Source organism: Bos taurus, chromosome 3 (genome assembly GCF_002263795.3).
Source record: "Bos taurus isolate L1 Dominette 01449 registration number 42190680 breed Hereford chromosome 3, ARS-UCD2.0, whole genome shotgun sequence".
Lineage (NCBI taxonomy): Eukaryota > Metazoa > Chordata > Mammalia > Artiodactyla > Bovidae > Bos > Bos taurus.
The window spans coordinates 86,270,019-86,291,141 of record NC_037330.1 but is presented as its reverse complement, the minus strand read 5'-3'; the positions used below and the strand labels follow the sequence as shown (position 1 = coordinate 86,291,141).

Sequence of the window (21,123 nt, the reverse complement as noted above, 5' to 3'; positions counted from 1 at the left end):
ACCTGTGCATTACATTTCCTGGACTCTGTTGCAACTGGCCATTAAGTAGTATTTAGCACTGTTTTTGGTTTAGTTTTAGTGTTTGGTTAATGGGAGATAGTGATGGAGATTGGTATGCAGGAAACAGGGAGAAGTCAGGTCATTGCTCTCTTTTACTTCAGCAGCAGCAGCAGCTGCATCTCCTTTGTGATTCCAGCTTCCAGCCTTCCCCTTCAGGTCCCAGTGCTGAGCACTCAGCCCTTAGTTGGTTTCAGCTCCAGCCTGACATCCCTAGCCCCTATCTCTGGTCACACTACTGCCTCCCATCAGCTCTTGACCCCTGAGAGGAATAGCAGCTTTCTGCCATCCCTGACCTCTGAGTTCCTTTGGCATCATCAGTTTGGCTTCTTAGTTTCCTCTGTCGTCAGTGAAAACAATTTCTTGCGCTCAGTTCTTTCTGTTAAATGACCTAGAGTGGCTTCGCGTCTCCTGACTGCACTCTAATGATACCGTTGCTTTTAAATATTAAAAGAGAAGTCAGTCCTTACGGTGAATCCACTTCCCCTTCTCTCTGCCTGTTGGAATGGGCTAGGCCAGTGGGAGGAAGGGTGGCTGCTTCTCATGAAGAACAGTTTACTTTGACTAAATAAAACAGACAAGAAAATTGACCTTAGCAACTCTAGTGAATACCCAGCTCTGAATAATCAAACTCTGAGTCAGGCATTGAGGACAGTGGCTGTGCACAGCTTACCACTTCCATCAGGAGACACGGCTGGAGTACAGGTCAGAACCGGGCCCAGGTCAAGGGAGAGTCTAGTCGAAAAGAATAGAAACTCCTCTTTCTTGAACCAGAACTCTGGACCATTCTAAGTGAGTCATTATATTACATGTGTGATTATTCTCATCACTCAAGTGAGGAAATAGAGACTCAGAAAGGACAAGCAATTTGCCCAGCATCCCGTAGCTATTTAGTGGCATTAGTTTAAGTCTGTATGTCTCGGAGCTTATGTTTATTAAGACATATCGTTTACTCAAGATTTTCCAAACTTTCTTCCTGTTTCAAAGCAAATTATAAGAAAGCTACTTGCAAAACTCGTATTTCTCTGGTCTTGTAGACATTCCCTTGCAGAATCAATAGTTAGCCTTTTCTCCCCTAATTCTCACAATAGATTTATATGCAAATTTTCTTGCCTTCAGTTTTACAAATGAGAAAACAGAAAGTGAAAAGAACTTACCCAAGGTCACACTAGGTGTTAATATTCAAGCTGAAATTTGAATACAGGTTTTCCTGTCCCCAAGCAAACACTGTTCCTACTGGTGACGTCAAAGTACTGGATTATGTGATAGAAGGCCAAATGTTTTACAGTTTTAAAAAAGAAAAAGGGGAAAAACAAGGCCAGGTTCCCCACCTTCAAGGAGTTGACAGGCTAGAAAAATAAAAATGAAGCAACCTGAAACCAGACAGTGCTGTTACATGATCTACTCCCTGGTAACAGCTACAGGCAGGAAAGAGAAGTGTGACTTTGTAGAAGAAGTAGGGCTTGAAATGGAAATGGTAATTTAGGAGGAGCAGAGAAGCAGTAGGAAGTGGACTTTTCAGACAGAGATGCTAGTGAAAGGAAAGGAACAACACAGACAGAAGAGACATCAACTCAGCTCCTAGGGAAGCATCCCAGTTCATGAGGAACAGAAGAAAAAGCTCGATACATAAGGACCACACTTGACTGGGAATGGGGGTCATCAACTATGAACAAATTATTAGGAATTTGATCAGGAGTCTTGGGAGCGTGCTTTGCCCAACATCCTGCAACTCTGTCAGCTGTTTTTTGTTTTTTTAATGTTTCAGGCTAATAGTCTCATTTTTTTTTTAAATCAACAACATCAAGTGCTTCTTAGATGATAATACTGTTTCCCATTTAAAAAAAAAAATAAAACCTGTAAACTAATTCAACCTGAGAGTAACAACAGAGATTGATTATTTATATCTAACAGTTTTAAAGTCTTTAAATGCCCCTGGAAAAGTATCCTATTTTGCAAGAGAACATTTGTGTATAGAGTGTTATAGCATATCATGTTTGAGAATTTCAGGATGAAGATACCTTCTGAGACAAGGCCACTGAGATAACGGGAAGCAAGCAACCCCCCTCACCCCACCTCAAATCCTACTCCTTCCCCTCCCTGTCTCAACTGACACCTTGCCCAGAGGAGCCTGTATGTTGGATGGAGTTGATCAGACTGAAATTCCTACCAAGTTGGCCATGTCAGTTTCACCTGTCAGCATCTCTGATGAGGAAGGATCCTGAGAGACCAGACTGGTTTAGGTAATTGGATTATAGCGGTTGTCTTCATCTTAGTAAGCTGATTAACCACTACTAACAGACATTTACAGAGGAAAAATTTATAGACAGCCCTAAAGTGGTGACTCAAGCAAGTGCTTAGACTACTGAGGAGCAGCAGGCTTTGTGAGTCCAGCATGTTGTGACGTGGTGGGGAACTAGGAACCTGCTCTTCAAGGGGCTCCTAAAAGGATAACAGAGGGTATTCATGTCATTTCACCAGTCATTGTGCATGTGACTTTGTGGATTAAATCACTTAATCCTCACAACAATTCCATTCAATTCTGATATTCCTAGTGCTTTGCAGATAAAGAGGTCTTTGCAGATAAGGAGGTCAAATCACAAATTAAATACTTTCCCAAGGTCACAAAGCTGGTAAGATATACTTGGGTGATATTCTGACCCTGTAGTCTCTCCATTGGAATAATACTGGAACCCATCTGTAAAATTGCCTTGGGACATTTCCTCGTGTCAGGCCCACCTCTACACTCCCCACCCAAGCCTGTGCTTATCTCTAGTATTGCCCTTCAGTGTTTCAGTGTCTGCTTACCCCACTTGGGTATGGGCTTCCAGGGAAGGATCCCAGAAGTCTTCATCCTTAACCAGTAGCGGGTGCTGCATAAACATGTGTGGTACCACAAAGGAGGTGAAATTGACAGAGAATGTATAGTCTCCCTTGATCTGGCTGAGCAGCCACTTAAAGCAGAAGTGCTGCTATGGATAGACGTGGATTGAAAACCCTTAGCAGGTAAAATCTGATGCAAGACCACCTATTTCTTAGCTCTGTCTCTGAAAACAGCTTTCCCCATTCTCATGGGCATTCACTCCAGACTGTTCCTTGTGATTCTCAGGTACTCTCTTTTTTCCAAAGATAAAGTCCCTATCCTCAAAGTCGGTTTGGTTACTAAACAACTCAGTATATAACCTGGGACAAGAGGTCTACCACTTGAGGCCTCAGATTCCTCATCTACACCGAAAAAATTAGGTCTTGATTTTCAAACAGTTTAAAGTGGTGGACCACTTAGGAGGCCACTGTGTAAACACACAGAAGCCGAGCCACGTCTCCTGTTCACCGAGGGTCCCAGCTGAACGTAAGAAGCTGGGCTCTCAATTGTTTCAGAGGCAATAACCCAAATATATTAAGGTAATCAACACAAATACATAATAGTACAGTAATTAAAATGAGTTCAGAATGGAAGATCCAGGCCATTGGAAAAAATGGGTTCAAGGGCTGCCAGCGAGACCCCCGTGCCTGCTTCTCTGTTGAAGGCTTCTCTGTGTGCTCCTGGAGGAAGCGGGTGTGTAGCTTGACTGTGTACAGTGGGCTGGGGAAGCTAAAGCCTCTGGGCCCATCCTCCTTGACTGAAGACAGACTGTGTGCTGTGGCACTGGTGAATTAGAAATTCTAGCCAGTGACTCTTAGAGGTTGATTTTCTGTCTGGGGATCTGACCTCTTGCTTCACCAGCCTAGGGGATCAGACTGTCCTGGGAGGAGCTGTGAGCTAACCCTCTGAAAAGCCTTTCCTTTCTTTCTCTTTCTTGCTTTTTTTAACTGTATGCTTCAAGGGGAATTTCTGATTGGGGGCTTAACACCGTGAGTTTGAATCCCTCTTGGCATTTAGAGCTTTGAGAGATCCATACCACCCTCTTCATTGGTGTTTTGTGCTAGAAGATTACTAGAGATTTAATTCCATTTATGTCACTGGATTTATTTAAAAAAAAAAAACCTTTGGGAATCAGGCATGAATGCCCCATTTCTTTTTTTTTTTTTTTTGGTCAGTTTTCACTGATTCCTTATGTGAATGCCTCAAGGGTAAGAATCTAGTTTTAGTTATTTAGTTAACTAATCTAGTCATTTAGTTATTTCCAAATCTCCAGACCCTAACACAGAGACTGACCTGGACTGCATGGTAAATATTTATATTTCATTCTACAAATACAACCTCCCCCCACCCCACCCCCGCCCCAGGTGCAGCAATGTGTAAAATAACCATTGTACCAGGTTTCATCCCATTTACAGTGGAGTGTAAGAGACCATTAAAAAAGTAAATCCAAATAAATATATAGTGTATCTTGGAATATACTATAAGGGCTCTAAAGGGAAAAGAACAGTTTCAATGAAAGGACAAATTTGATTGATGAATGAAAGGAAAATGACCCCAACTGCCAACTCAAAATCTGTCTCATCTCATCTCTTTGTAAATAATTATTATTGGTGTTATTTTAACTATCACAACTGCTGCCATTTCTTGAGTATCCACCACATTCCAAGCTCTGCGCTATTACCTTCCTATTTAGCATCAAATTCTCAAAAGAACCTTGCTGTTTAGACCTTCTTATCCCTTATTCCAGAGAAGGCAATGGCACCCCACTCCAGTACTCTTGCCTGGAAAATCCCACGGATGGAGGAGCCTGGTAGGCTGCAGTCCATGGGGTCGCTAGGAGTTGGACACGACTGAGTGACTTCACTTTCACTTTTCACTTTCATGCATTGGAGAAGGAAACGGCAACCCACTCCAGTGTTCTTGCCTGGAGAATCCCAGGGACGGGGGAGCCTGGTGGGCTGCCGTCTGTGGAGTCGCACAGAGTCGGACACGACTGACGTGACCTAGCAGTAGCAGTAGCAGTATCCCTTATTCCAGATAAAAAAGGAAGGCCCAAGGAAAGTAATTAACTCGTTCATGATCAGAGTCAGTAAATGTCTGGGACAAATGCAAGTTGGTCTGAGAGAGACTCTGCATTGAGCAAAAGGGAAAAAATTCCAAAGATTATCATCAGGGATCCAATAGGGAGTCGCTGACTGAGGAACACTATATCCTACCTTGTTGCAAATGATCAATTATGTTAGGGGAGGGGAAGAAAAAAAAGAGAAAAATCTATGTTCAAGAGTTAGAGGGAAAGGGAGGAAGATAGTATTCTTGAATTGGTCATCTTATCAGCCTAGCAATAATAAGCCATCACCATGGGAACAAGAACTCTAATTAATGACAGATGTTGAGTCACTTTATAAACCACACCATCTGAATGCCGAGCCGGTGCTGTAACCCTCTCTCCCCTTTCGCAGCTGGGAGCATGCTATGGTCTTGTTGGAGAGACCCGTCTTCTGTGGGTGGAGCAAACTCTGGACTTGGCATCAGAAGACTTGCATCTGAGCCTCAAATCTGCCCTTTCTGAGTTCTTTTGCCGTGAACAATAAGCTCACCAAAAGTGAGAGGTGGCCATTGTTAATTTTGTCATTATTATTGCTACCACTAATAGTAGCTTTCTAAGACTCCAGATCTACAAAATGCAACGTAACGTCATCTCATCAGTTACTACACTGACAGCAAATGTCTGGCATAGACAGTGTGCTATGTTATTTAACCATGGTGATGCTGATTCTGGAGAAGAAAAGTAGGAAAGGGAAAGAGGAAGAAAAGCAGTTGCAGTGATACGCAATGATGTACGTGTGTAGAACTATGAAAGCTCTGAGGTGTGATACAAATGAGGGCATTCTACTCATGGTCAAAATATTTTTGGTTAGTTCCTGGGCTGGTAGCCCATTCCTGTGTTCAGTTTTGTCAAAGGTTCTTTTGTCTCTGTTCCCTTTCTGTCCAGCCCCGTGTGCGTGTCTCTCCTCCTTCCGGCTGTGCTGTTTAACTGGGGGAAGGACAACCAAGACAAAGAATTCACAGAAATCATGAAAAAAATTTACTCAGAGCCCAAGTTCTCTATAGGCCAGGATTTCCCATAGACTGTTCTTTTGGACATTAGAAGGTATTCCTGGAAATAATTCCTTTGGAAAACACTACATTCAAGTTAACTAGGTATCTTAATAGTAAGACTTTGCATAAGAGTTTAATATATTAACGTGCCTTGGGAATCTCCCAGGTTGTGGAGGCATTTAGAATACAGACTTTCCTAAATTTACTTGCCCAAAAAGTTAGTTTTTCATGGAGCATTTTACTTTGCTAAAGGACCAAACATTGAAAAGTGCTACTGTAAACCGAGAGTCAAGACCATCAAGTGTACAAGTAGTACCACATAACAAGTTTGAAAAATCCCACCAATCTTCCCGTCATTCATGTGTCCATTTTACAAATTAAAAGGGCGCCAATCCTGTATGTCCTTCCCTGGTGAAGGACGGGGAAGCCTGTGCGCTGTAGTGCTTGGGGTCGCAAAGAGTCAGACACAACTGAGCGAGTGAACAACAATGCTGTATTTGGCAGTGACTTCATGCTGGATGGTGGAGAAGCAACAACAAGATCCATATATTTCCACTCTTACCATCTTGGAGCTCTTGTGAGCATTTTGGGGTGATAGAGAAATCGCCTGGCAATAGCGATGCAGGTGAAGGGTAGAAAGCAAGGGTGCTGTGGTACCAAGGACTGCTGCTGCTGCTGCTAAGTCGCTTCAGTCGTGTCCGACTCTGTGCGACCCCAGAGACGGCAGCCCACCAGGCTCCCCCATCCCTGGGATTCTCCAGGCAAGAACACTGGGGTGGGTTGCCATTTCCTTCTCCAGTGCATTAAAGTGAAAAGTCAAAGTGAAGTCACTCAGTCATGTCCGACTCTTAGCGACCCCATGGACTGCAGCCCACCAGGCTCATCCATCCATGGGATTCTCCGGGACAGGGGCTTCTTATTCCTACTTCATAGGTCAAGAGGAGTTTCCCAGGGGAAGGAACTTCTAACCTGAGATCCAAAGAACAGTAAGAACAATAGGTAACACATTGTCAATGCACTTTCCCAGGTGTTGTCCCATCACATCCTCCTAGCAGTCCTGTGGGTCAGACACAATGAAAGTGGTGACAGGAAAGATGAGAGGAATGTGAACCAGCACATTGCTTTGGGTCTGTTGGTTCGAACTTGAACGAGTCACTAAACTCCATGGACTCAAGTGTCCAGGAGCCATAAATGGATACAAAACAGAATAACATGGTTTCTCCCCAAATGCACAGGTAAACCATCGGTAGCACCCAGGATTTTAGCTGGCTTGTGGACACTCTTTTTGTAATAGATATATATTTAATTTAACATATATTAGAAAAAGGTAACCAGCATCATACCTATGTTTTCATAGACATTTTTGCCAAGAACAAGGGAATTTGAAAAAAGAGAAAAAAGAATTTATTCCAAATTTAGAAAAAAATATTATACTAATATAATACTACACATGATACTTGAACATGGAAACAATTATGAAGATGGTATGTGAATAAAATTTGTGAAGTAATAAAGTAACATGTGTGAAAGTGTCTCATGCATAGAAAGTGAAAGAAGGGTTAGTTGCTCAATTGTCTCCAACTCTTTGTGATGCCATGGACTATAACCTGCCAGGCTCCTCTGTCCATGGAATTCTCCAGGCAAGAATACTGGAGTGGGTTGCCATTCCCTTCTCCAGGGCCTCTTCTCAACCCAGGCACTGAACCCAGGTCTCCTGCATTGCAGGCATATTCTTTACTGTCTGAGCCACCAGGGAAGCCTCATGCATAGATCAAATCAGATCAGTTGCTCAGTCATGTCCGACTCTTTGAGACCCCATGAATCGCAGCACGCCAGGCCTCCCTGTCCATCACCAACTCCCAGAGTTCACTGAGACTCACATCCATCGAGTCAGTGATACCATCCAGACATCTCATCCTCTGTCGTCCCCTTCTCCTCTTGCCCCCAATCCCTCCCAGCATCAGAGTCTTTTCCAATGAGTCAACTCTTCGCATGAGGTGGCCAAAGTACTGGAGTTTCAGCTTTAGCATCATTCCTTCCAAAGAACACCCAGGACTGATCTCCTTCAGAATGGACTGGTTGGATCTCCTTGCAGTCCAAGGGACTCTCAAGAGTCTTCTCCAACACCACAGTTCAAAAGCATCAATTCTTCGGCACTCAGCCTTCTTCACAGTCCAACTCTCACATCCATACATGACCATGGGAAAAACCATAGCCTTGACTAGACGGACCTTTGTTGGCAAAGTAATGTCTCTGCTTTTGAATATGCTATCTAGGTTGGTCATAACTTTCCTTCCAAGGAGGCCCCAGTAAATTCTTCCTTTCTTTCTGATTCACTGGGCCACCAAGTGGCAGACCCCAGGTCTAAGCCAGAGCTTCAGACTCCCAGTCCAATGCTCCTTCCAGGACACCTTTAACTGTGTCTGCCTCATCCAGCCACTCATCCCTCAGTAATAATGCAATGAGTGGGTATTTCAGAAGTGACTCATGACTTTGCAAAAATGTTTGGACGAATGTCAATAATAAATAACATGTATACGTACTAACATAGACAGTGTTAGCATTTTCAAAAACAGGAATTGGAATCTGAGAATTGAAAGGGCACTCAGAGATCATCTCACCCAATCTTGCCTTTTATGGATGTGGAACTTGGGACCCAGAGAGGAGAAGTGCTTTGTTCAGAGCTCTTAGCTAATCAAACCAGGATGAGAATTCATATAAAACATGCAGATATAAAATGTTACATGTAAGGACTTCCCTGGTGGTCCAGTGGTTAAGACTCTGTGCTTCCAATGCAGGAGGTGCAAGTTCAATCCCTGGTCAGGTAACTAAGATCCTACTTGCTGAGAGGTGCGGCCACAAAAAATAAAGAAACAAAAAAGTTACATGTAAAAAGGAAAAAAACAAAAAAACAAAAAAACTGTCTCCTTTTTCCAGAAAAGTAGCAGGGATATACCACAAAAGGACTTTTACTTTGACAAACTTAAAAATTTGGGAGGTCATGCTTCATGCTATGCCAAGCAGAACATTGTAAATGATCACTGGAGAAGGCATTCCTGGTTCTATTCATTTGTTTGTTTGTTTTAATTGTAAAATATACATAACAAAATTTACCAATTTTGCATAAATGATATAGTAGTGTTAAGTATTATTCACATTATTGTGCAACCAAGGTCCAGAACTCTTTTCATCTTGCAAAACTGAACTCTCTACCCATTAAACAACAGTTCCCCACCCCTCTCTCTTCCAGGTTCTAGCAACCATGATTCTACTTTCTATCTCTGTGAATTTTACTACTCTCAGTACATATATAAGTGCAATCATACATATTTGTCTTTTTTGTGACTAGCTTCTTTCATTTAGCATAATGTCCTCAAGAGCCATACTCATGGTGGCATGTGTCAGAATTTCTCTCCTTCCTGGTTGTTTTCTTGATGTGACACAGACTGTTCTCTGTGGTTCCTGATTATACCCATCACCACCGTTAAGACTTCAGCATGCTTACTATTTTAGTGACTTTTCTCCAGTGGGGGAAATAGATAGCTCAGTTGTGGATGACAGCAGCAGTGAAAATCAGTATCTAAGAGGAACTCAAGCCTTCGTCTTCCAATCTCTTCTAAGTAGGTGACAAGGGAGATAAATGAGATTGCTTGCTGTATCTCCCACCCTCACCCCCAGTTCCCTTCATTGCTTCCACCTCAAGTCTTCCATCAGCCACAAAGGAACCATAAGGTGGTGGTTAGTGATTTAAAAAGTGGATTTTCAAGTAAAACAGCCTTGGATTCCAGTCTAGCCTCTGTAACTTACTAAATCTAGGATCATGCATAATATGATTAACTCTCAAAGCTATGCTTCTGTTATCTGTGGATGGATAGAATAATACTTGTATATAATTTTTCTTTTTTAAAGCTTTTTTTTCTCCTTTTATGTGGTAAGATATTATTTCTGGACTTAGTTTCTCAAACTGAAAAATAATAATCGGTAATTTCTTCCACTGGATTGTTCGGAGATGGGATGTGATGTTATCTGACATTTTGGCCACTGAGACGTCTTGTTCCAGGCTGAAAGTTCTAGGGAACCTCATGATATTGGAAAGGAGAGAACGCTCATTTATTATGCAGCCTCTGTAGGTCAGATATAGTACTTTTTCATCCAAAACTCTGAGTAGTACTCTATTATGGCCCTTGGCCCTTTGCATCATTAGCATTTGCAGTCTCGCTGGCTTATCTTAACCATCCTTGTCCCCCAGCTCCCAGCCCTTCATCAGGGCCTGCAAGATACCCAGAAAACTACAGATCCTGCTCGCCCTGCTGCCATTTTTTTTTTTTTTTAACTGTTTCTTTAATGCATTGGGAATCATTCAACATGTGCCTGCATTTCTTTGGCCACTAATACATTCCCCATATCTCAAGATATTCTCTCTCTTCCCATTGCAATATCCCCATGGCCTCATGGTAAAAGGTACCATTCATTTGACAAGGAAGCCTGCAGATGGAAACTGATTTGGGCTCCTCTCTCAGCACTCTCCTTGCTGACCACTCTTTATTTCCCCCTGGATTTGACCCTCCCATCTTCTTTCTTTTGATAAACAGGACAGCTGTCCCCAAAGGGATGCATCCATTACATTTCACCAGAGTTGAGTTCACTTTCCATTGTGTTTCTGTTTAAAAAGAAAGCCTTTTAAAAGGGTTGAGCATACATTGACTGTGTACTTAATTTTTAATATGTGTGTGTGCCCACAGCCAAGAGAATAGAAGAGAAGCCTTAAATAACAATGAAACTGAATGTATATGTGTGTTATGTGGCACTGATTCCTAAACATGTATATTCTTAGCAGCCAGGTATTATTTAATACATCCCCATTAGTCAAGATGCCAAATCTAAATGAAAACCATGTTTAAATATATTTAGTAATAGTATGGCTTTTGGTTGACTTTCAAGCTATATTAACATAACTTTATTTTTCCCCAGCCAGCCCTCAGTCACTGTCTTATATTTTTACTCTGAATGTTAGTCTAGTTCTTTTGTGTTATTAAGCCAGTTTTGATCATAAAGAATTTATACCACAGACTTTTAGCATCATTTGCACTGGGCCCTTAAATGTAAATGTTTTAGAAAGAGAATAACCCTGAGATTTTTTTTTTTTTTTCCTGGCTGAAAAATGAAATGTCTCTTCTTCATGGGGTGAGTCCCTGAATTTAAAAGGAAGTTAATAAGTGGCTTGGAGATAGTAAATTGTTTGTAGTTTCTGTAACGAATGGTGTCTGCCTTTTGAGTTGTTATTGCTTTTAGTGTTTTGTACTAAATGTACTGTGTTCATTTTTTTCTTCCCCTTTGTGATGATTCACGCTTCTGTTAGTTTTGCAATAGCACCACCTACAGGCTGTGGGGAACATTGCACGTGCTGCTAAAATGATCTTCGGTTCAGTCGCTCAGTCGTGTCCCACTCTTTGCCACCCCATGAATCGCAGCACGCCAGGCCTCCCTGTCCATCACCAACTCCCAGAGTTCACTCAAACTCACGTCCATCGAGTTGGTGATGCCATCCAGCCATCTCATCCTCTGTCGTCCCCTTCTCCTCCTGCCCCCAATCCCTCCCAGCATCAGAGTCTTTTCCAATGAGTCAACTCTTCGCATGAGGTGGCCAAAGTACTGGAGTTTCAGCTTCAGCATCAGTCCTTCCAATGAACACCCAGGACTGATCTCCTTTAGAATGGACTGGTTGGATCTCCTTGCAGTCCAAGGGACTCTCAGGAGTCTTCTCCAACACCACAGTTCAAAAGCATCAATTCTTCGGTGCTCAGCTTTCTTCACAGTTAGTAGCTTTTTAAAAAGCAATTCCCCTGCTCTTCAGGATGTAATGACAAAAGGCTTGTGGGTCTTGGGATTGAAGAAGAGAGAAGGCACTAGTAGCCTGTTGAGGTAGTCTCCTATCTCCGTCCACCAGGTTTCCAATCTGGTCACAAACCAAAAAGAGCTATAACTAGAAAGCATTCTTTTTATAAAGAATTAGCTACACTTGGAGTAAAATATTCTGTTCCAGCAGATTTTTAAAAAATTATTAATAAAACATCATTGTATTTATTTAACATGTTTCACTCTTTTTCTTGTGCCCAGCAGTTTTCTTGCTGTTTTCATCCTTGTAACGCATTTTCCAACATAACTGCAGTGAAATGATTCTTGCATGTGGTGCTTCGGTTTTGCTCTTATAGTAATTACTTGCCTCTCACATTTCCACACGCTCTCTTCTTTCTTCATTGTTCTCTGTATTAGTCCTTATAAAGTTTTATTTCAGCCTCCAGCCTGTTTATGCTTTCCATTAATGTTTCATTATCATTTCTTCTTGTTTCTGGAGTTCTTATATGGTTCTTTGTGTTTACATCTGAAAACGTTTTAAAACCTGATTAAAGTATCACAAATGTGTTTATTAAAAACACAATACAATTCTTTGATTATATTAGTGTTGATAAATAATGCTTACAAAACTGTTTTTTGCATCATATTAAATCCAAAATTTAACATGTGTTTAACTTTGTACACTGTAGATGTTCTATGGTTCACTTTAAAAAAAATTAAATATAGTGCATCAATTCAGTTCAGTCACTCAGTCATGTCCGACTCTTTGCGACCCATGAATCGCAGCATGCCAGGCCTCCCTGTCCATCACCAACTCCCGGAGTTCACCCAAACTCATGTCCATCAAGTTGGTGATGCCATCCAGCCATCTCATCCTCTGTCGTCCCCTTCTCCTCCTGCCCCTAATCCCTCCTAGCATCAGGGTCTTTTCCAATGAGTCAACTCTTTGCATGAGGTGGCCAAAGTATTGGAGTTTCAGCTTCAGCATCAGTCCTTCCAGTGAACACCCAGGACTGATCTCCTTTAGAATGGACTGGTTGGATCTCCTTGCAGTCCAAGGGATTCTCAAGAGTCTTCTCCAACACCACAATTCAAAAGCATCAATTCTTTGGCACTGAGCCTTCTTCACAGTCCAACTCTCACATCCATACATGAGCACTGGAAAAACCATAGCCTTGACTAGATGGACCTTTGTTGGCAAAGTAATGTCTCTGCTTTTGAATATGCTATCTAGGTTGGTCATAACTTTCCTTCCAAGGAGTAAGCGTCTTTTAATTTAATGGCTGCAATCACTATCTGCCGTGATTTTGGAGCCCAAAAAAATAAAGTCTGACACTGTTTCCACTGTTTCCCCATCTATTTCCCATGAAGTGATGGGACCAGGTGCCATGATCTTTGTTTTCTGAATGTTGAGCTTTAAGCCAACTTTTTCACTCTCCTCTTCCACTTTCATCAAGAGGCTTTTGAGTTCCTCTTCACTTTCTGCCATAAGGGTGGTGTCATCTGCATATCTGAGGATATTGATATTTCTCCCGGCAATCCTGATTCCAGCTTGTGTTTCTTCCAGCCCAGCATTTCTCATGATGTACTCTGCATATAAGTTAAATAAGCAGGGTGACAATATACAGCCTTGACGTACTCCTTTTCCTATTTGGAACCAGTCTGTTGTTCCATGTCCAGTTCTAACTGTTGCTTCCTCACCTGCATATAGGTTTCTATAGTGCATAGCAGTACATAAAAGTCTTGTAAACAGGCATTACTACCTATGTGCCATATCTCTGTAGATGATGATGGCAGTGATAATGATTTTAGGCATCACTTGATGACTTCTACAGGCCAAACACTGTTCAAATCACTTTACATGAATTAGCATATTTAATCACCAAAACAATATCATGGGATAAGATCTAAAAGTATTCCCATTTTATACATGTTTACAGAATGTTTGTGTGTTCCCCAAAAGGAAACGTCTACAAGGTAATGTATGAGCCTGCCATAGCTAATGTGCAATTAAAAAGTTAATATTAGTGGCTCTTTCTTGGACTTTAAGAATTAGTTTGGGTCACTTGTCTTTATCCCATTAACCAACTGTCCCTTTGGGAGCTTATGCTTCCCTTCACCCTTTTATACCTGTCAACTTCTCCTCACTGGGTGACTCCAGCTTTATCTCCTGAAAGAGCAATGTCTGCCCTCCCAGAGCTTATACTCTCACTGGGAGGAGTCTCATACAAGTATTTCTGGAAACAAGTAGTCACAACAAATAATAGGATTTCAGGTAGCAAAAAAAAAAAAAAAATGCTGTAAGAGGAAGTAAAGCAACATGAAGGAACAAAGAGAAGGCCAGGCAGATTGGGCAGGTGGGACTGGCTGTGTGAGCAGTGTTGATAGAAGGGCCGTCCTGAGTTAGGATGTCTGAGATGAGACTGGCATGGTAGAGAGCACGGGGTGCAAAGGTCCATGGGTGGGAATGAACCGAACATGTCTAAAGAAGAGCAGGAAAAAACCAGGGAATGGGTCTCTTCTTTCTCTCCCTCCTCAGCTCTCTGACACTCCATTTTCTGCCCCAGACCCTGGTCTTGCTGAATTCAAAGAAATGATCTGGAATGACAGAATCCTGGGATGATATTCATGGAAGTCAGGGGGCAGGGAGGGACACTGGCAAGAGGCTCAGACTGGGAGAGCCTACACTCTGTGTGTCTGCCAGGTACACTCACGTGTAATGTCTGTCTATTGTGTACAGTCGGATTAAAGTGAGCATAAGGCAGAAGTGAGGTCCCAGCCCTTCCTGGCACAGTGAGTCATTCATCCTTCAGTGCTCCTGTAGTACAGAACAGACCGGGCACATATTCCTCCTCATATGTAGGGCAACTCTTCCTCCCACCAGGCTAGAAGCTTATTGAGGGCAGAAGCTATGTCAGAATCATTCTTCAAGCCGTTTTCCTTCTTACATTCATTTACCCGGCACTGTTTCTGAGTGCCAGACACTTATGCTAGGTCTGTCTCTCTGTCCATAGATGCAGGTCTGCACAAGAAAGACCCGGTCCTTGTTCTCAAGTTTACAGTATTGCAGAGGGAAAATACAGTAAAGTAGACAACCAACCGTACTGGAGTCTGCTCTGTGCTGTAATAGGTGATGCACCTCACCCAGCCTTTGGGAGGCAGAGAAAACGTTCAAAGGAATGACAGTTGCACCAGGACTTGGAAGTATGAACTAAACAGAGGGGGGTGTGTGTGTGTGTGTGTGTGTGTGGCTGAGATGGGGGAGGGTGTACACAATTTTAGATCTTGGGAACAAAGGATTCATGAACCTAAAGGTGAATTCAGAATGTACTGGAAAAATATGAATTTGAGTAAATAAACGAATGAACAAATTAATGCTTTGGTCTTGTAGGAGCAGCTCCTAACATGGAAGTAGAAAGCCGGAAGACATTTTGTTAATTTACCTTGATAAGTCACTGTTCCCAATGCTGCCTGTCCTGTGCCTGTGGGCAGACTTTCATGAAAACCTGTGTGATTATCAGAAGGCTGCTTGCCTCATAGATCATGCAGGGATTTATTGGAAAAGTGAGTTAAGCAGTCATTTTTAACCTGGGGAACGGATCTATCCCAAGCCCAATGACCAGCATCCCTATCTATCCTGAACATTACTTAGATGACAACTGTGGGATGGATGAAGGGTTAAAAAAATGAAGTCGGAATCTCAAGGCTGTGCATAGAAGGGAGAGTGGCTGTTAGAATGTTCGAGATGCGAGAGGAAGAGTGCTGGCTTAAAAGAGGCAAGGACCTGGCTTCTGGTCTTTGCTCTGTTTTTGGTGTGGCATTGGTCTCTACCCTGTGCAGTGGAGTGATGCCAGGCAATGGCTGAGATCCCTTTCAGCTCTGAAATTCTGTGATCATCTTAGTTCCACCAGATGAAGAGAGGGAGGGAGTGGGTATGTATGGGTACCAGCCCCGCCCTGGGGTGCTTCCTCCCCAAGAAGCCTGGGCATCTCCTGGCCCAGAGAACCCTAAGGAGCTATCCTGACCTGCCACACTCGTGGGCGGGTCTGACTGTCCTTCACCTGTGTTCCCGCAGAGCCATGCATGACTTCACTCCTGGTGGCCTTCTCCCCGTGTCTGTTCTACAGTGATGCGAGAGCTCAGCTATTCCTGATGTAGCCTTTCCTGAGAGCCCCCACACTGAGCCTCTGGTCTGCTTATTTTCCCTCTTTCCTTCCTGCTCTAAAGCCATATCACAAGCATTCATATCCCAGCCCTTCCACTAACCACCTGTGTAGCCTTCATCAGGTGCCTTAATCTCTCTGCTGCTGCTGCTGCTGCTGCTAAGTCGCTTCAGTCGTGTCTGACTCTGTGCGACCCCACAGACGGCAGCCCACCAGGCTTCCCCGTCCCTGGGATTCTCCAGGCAAGAACACTGGAGTGGGTTGCCATTTCCTTCTCCAATGCATGAAAGTGAAAAGTGAAAGGGAAGTCGCTCAGTCGTGTCCGACTCTTTGTGACCCCATGGACTGCAGCCCACCAGGCTCCTCCGTCCATGGGATTTCCCAGGCAAGAGTACTGGAGTGGGTGGTCATTGCCTTCTCCACTCTCTCTGGTGGATAGCAAATAAATCTATAGAGTTGTTTGTAAAGAGGAATGAAATAATTCATATAAAGCAGTTAGAACGGTACCTGGTACACTGTAGGTACAATGTGCATTGCTGCCTTCCTTCCTCAAACATTTTCTGCTCTATTCTCAGCAAACAGGATGGATCCTGTGGTTGTAGGACACCTCTGCCCTGAGGAGTCCAGTCCAGTGCCTACTGTGAGGGACATGCTGCACCTTGGCTACCTCACTGAGTCCCCACCTCAGTCCAGAGTGATACTTATTCTCAGAATTCTTTTCAGGCCCCAGCCCAGAGAGCAGAGGAGTCATGTAACATTCCCTGCAGGGTGCAATTTGTAAACGGCACAGTTGGAATCAGAGCTCAGCTCTCAGATCTCTCAGACTCCAAATCCAATGCTCTTTTTCCCACCTCACCCAGGCTGGCACTGGCTTGTTTTGAAAGGAAAATGAAGAAGTTGTGCATTATGGGAGTGATGCTCTGGAGATCAACTCTCCTTCCCAGGTCATCCACTCCCAGCTTTCAGAAGAGGTGGGACTGCTAGGCTCCTGAGCCCAGCTCCCAGCAGCCCTTGCGTCCGCCCATCTGAAAAGGATCGTCTTTAAAAGCAAGGAGCCAGAAAAAATAATTCATACTAAAAACAAACTCTGTCATGAGTCATTTGACTTTGCTTTCCCCCGAACACATAGTTTATGTCTTGGGCGAGCTAAGGCTAAAGGAACATCTGATATGTTTTAGGCTAGCAGAGCCATTATTTAAAGAGCTCTACATCCAGTATGTGTCTCTTGAACCCCATGGTTTAAATCAAGGCTTGTGCTGAGGGAGCCTGACAATTTGTTATTGCTGTTGTGGTTCTTTCGGGGTGTGACTGTACGAGTTTTATCAAGGTGACGAGAATCTTTGGTCCGCGGTTCAGAAGCTCTCGGGTGTTGAACTGACCTATGCAGTAGCTATTCCGAGTGAATATGTGCCCGAGAGGAAGGTGTACAATGTGCAAGTGCTGAGATGGGTGAGCCCCCCTGGAAATGAGAGGGAGAGAAGGTGGGGGAGGGGGCAGGCTTCCAAAGCAGCTGCTTTCTTGTCCCATCTGCAGAGGAGGGAGTCTCAGCCCTGGACCAGAGTACTTCTCAATCCTAGGTGAACTGGACATTACCCAGAACCCAAGACAAATGTCTCCACTTCTGTGAATTGCTCCTCTTTAGATAACTGAAAAATGATGGAAATACATTTATATTGTAAAATCTCAAACAACGTAGCAATGGGCTTCCCTGGTAGCTCAGCTGGTAAAGAATCCACCTGCAATGCGGGGATACCTGGGTTCGATCCCTGGGACAGGAAGATCCCCTGGAGGAGGGCATGGCAGCCCACTCCAGTATTCTTGCCTGGAGAATCCCGTGGACAGAGGAGCCTGCTGGGCTACAGTCCATGGGGTCGCAAAGAGTCAGACACGACTGAGCAACTGAGCACATAGAGTAAAAGGCAAAAGACACAAATATCCCCTCATCACAGAGATAATCGTATTGTCCGTTTTATTTGTCTTTCTAATCTTTTTAATACAGTCACAGATATATATATATATATATGTGTGTGTGCGTGTGTGTGCATGAATAGGGTCATATAGTACAAACTGTTCTGCAAGTTTTTTTTTCACTTATTAGATATTTGGAATATGTCAGTACAGGTAGAGCCACCCCATGCCTGTTACATATTGATAGAAATTCCAGAGCCTGCATACATAAACGTTATTTAACCAATGTCCTATTGACAGACATTTAGGTTGTTTCTAGTGTCTGGCTTTTGCAAACAGAGATACAAGGATCATCCTGGGTATGGTTCTTTATACATAAATATGAACAGTTCTCTTGGAGAGATACAAAAGGTGGAATTTCTACTGGAAGGATTTGTGTGTTTGAAATCATGTTGCTGCTGCTGCTGCTAAGTCACTTGTCGTGTCCAACTCTGTGAGACCCTATAGACGGCAGCCCACCAGGCTCCCCCGTCCCTGGGATTCTCCAGGCAAGAGCACTGGAGTGGGTTGCCATTTCCTTCTCCAATGCATGAAAGTGTAAAGTGTTAGCTGTGGCCAAAACTATCCTCCAAAGAGGCTGTCCCAGTTTGTCTCCCTGCCAATGGTGCCCCCGTGCCTTTGCCAACACTGCATATTGTTAACCATTTAACATTTTTGCCCATTTCTTAGGCAGACAATGACAGCTCATTGTTCCTTTCCTTTGCCTCAGCCCTGTTGCTAGTGAGAATGAACATTTTCTTTATTTATCTTCAGTCACTTAATACTGTATTCTGTTGTGCATGCTTCAGTCAGGTCTGACTCTTTGTGACCTTACAGACTGTAGCCAGCTAGGCTCTTCTGTCCATACCATTCTCCAGGCAAGAATTCTGGAGTAGGTTGCTTTGCCCTCCTCCAGGGGATCTTCCCAACCCAGGGATTGTATCCACGTCTCTTATGTCTCCTGCGTTGGCAGGCAGGTTCTTTATCACTAGCAACACCTGGAAAGACCCTCTGTTTTCTGTTAATGGCCTATTACTATCCTCTCTTCATGTTCCCATAAGGTTGTTTGTCTTTCCCTCAGGGATCTGGAGGGGTTCTTCGTGTGGTCTGTACATCAATTCTTTGTCATATATATTAAAGATTTTCTTTTTTTAATTTTTTTATTTTTTAACTTTACAATATTGTATTGGTTTTGCCATATATCAAAATGAATCTGCCACAGGTATACATGTGTTCCCCATCCTGAACCCTCCTCCCTCCTCCCTCCCCGTACCATCCCTCTGGGTCGTCCCAGTGCACCAGCCCCAAGCATCCAGTATCGTGCATCGAACCTGGACTGGTGACTCGTTTCATATATGATATTATACATGTTTCAATGCCATTCTCCCAAACCCTCAATATCTACCTTTGCTTATAGTGTCTCATATAGGAGTTTTAAATTTTCTTGTGTTTACATCCATGAATCTCTTTCTTTATGGCTTCAAGATTTCTTGCAAGTTTTTCCTGTAAACTATTTCTTTTCCTGAAGCTGTGTTTTTCAGAATAATAACATTGTACACTACAACACACCAGGTTGGCAGAATGGCCTCTGTGTTTTTGCAGACATTCTTGGTTATTTCACGATTAACAATGGGGAAATTCTGAAACCATATGGATCAGTCATAGGCAAATGAGAGGCCGCAGGGAACTAGCTAGCAGGCAGCCCACAGTCATATATGTGGGCCTTGGACCATATCCCAGCTCCCGTACTTACCACTTGATTTGGGGACATCACTTTGCTGCTCTGAGCCTTAGTTTATTTCTCTGTAAAACTGGGCAAATCACAATTCCAAAGGATTACTGTGAGGTTTAATGTCTCCCGTGTCCCAGCCCACTTAATGCATGCTTGTTTCTGCCTCTCCTGATAAAAGTCTTTTTTTTCCCTTCTCCCTGCACATTTAAGTATAATTGGTCACTGAAAACTGTTGACTTCCATTTCTTCGGAGGATTTTGTAGCTGAATTGTGGAGTCACAGCTTACCCAAGAGTCTGAGGCAATTTCCTCATGATACATCTCTGTGGGCCTAAAGGAAACGAAACACCTACACTGTTGCTCAATGCTGGAAAATTCTCCAGGGTGGCCAACACCTCTGGCAGACAGAAGCCAGGGTTCTGAGGGACACAGTCCATGTAGGCAGAGAGCTTTAGTAGTTCCTGGACTCACTGAGTTCCTGCCTGTGCAAGGACAATCCGCTCTTCTTTGAAATCATCTCCTCTTCTCCATCCCTTGCCTGGCATCCTTTGCTTCTTATAGCAACACAACACTCAAAGTTAGGATCACAGACACTTGAGTTAAACTACCTGGGTATAAGATCCAGCCTGGAACAAATGACTTAATTGCTCTCTACCTCAGTTTCCCTTTCTGTAAAATGGGAATACTCATATTACCTAGTCCATAGGGCTGTTATAAGAATTAATACTTATAAAGCCCTGGTACATAGTACAGTGATCAAGGAGCTACAAAGAAATCACAGATGGTATCTGAATCCTGGTTTCTTCTTTCACAGCTGGCTGACTTTGGATAATGTACTTATTCTGACCTCAGCTCTCTCATTTGTAAAATGGGTATGAAAAAACCTACTTCATAGGATTGCTGGGAAAGTCAAGTGGGATAATATATGTAATGAGTATTGTTATGTTGTTTGGTTGCTAAGTTGTGTCCAACTCTTCATGATCCCATGAACCACCAGGCTCCTCTGTCCATGGGATTCTCCAGGCAAGAATACTGAAGTAGGTTGCCATTTCCTTCTCCAGTGGGTCTTCCTGACCCAGGGATCCATGTCTCCTACATTGGCAGGAGGATTCTTTACCACTGAGCCAATAGGGAAGCCGTGTAATGAGTATAAGGCTTCAATTATTGGTTGTTACTGTGGTGATGATTATTGAAAAAGCCAGCAGTGAATACGCAAGGAGGATTCAACACTGAAAAACAGAGAGACTGGTGATTAAAAAAGAAGATTCTGTAGTCAGACACACTGGGTATTAGAACTCAGCCTCCACTACTCTTGACTCTGACCTTGGACCTAAACCTTTGTGACATTCAGTTTCCTGATCTGTTGAATAGGATTGAGAGTGGTGCCTACCTCTAGGTTTGATATGA

The 21,123-nt window shown here is 43.2% G+C and overlaps 1 protein-coding gene and 1 long non-coding RNA gene across 13 annotated transcripts in view; one reads left to right on the top strand and one right to left on the bottom strand.

Moving 5' to 3' along the window:
- LOC132344978 (uncharacterized) overlaps window positions 1-20,719 on the bottom strand; it is a 36,143-nt gene extending 15,424 nt beyond the window's left edge. For all 3 annotated transcript variants that reach the window (XR_009494077.1, XR_009494078.1, XR_009494079.1), the window contains exon 1: window positions 1,215-20,719. This is a non-coding gene — a long non-coding RNA (uncharacterized lncRNA). The remainder of the gene's footprint in view (window positions 1-1,214) is intronic.
- FGGY (FGGY carbohydrate kinase domain containing) overlaps window positions 1-21,123 on the top strand; it is a 523,600-nt gene that overhangs the window by 426,857 nt on the left and 75,620 nt on the right. The gene's annotated exons all lie outside the window — the stretch shown is intronic.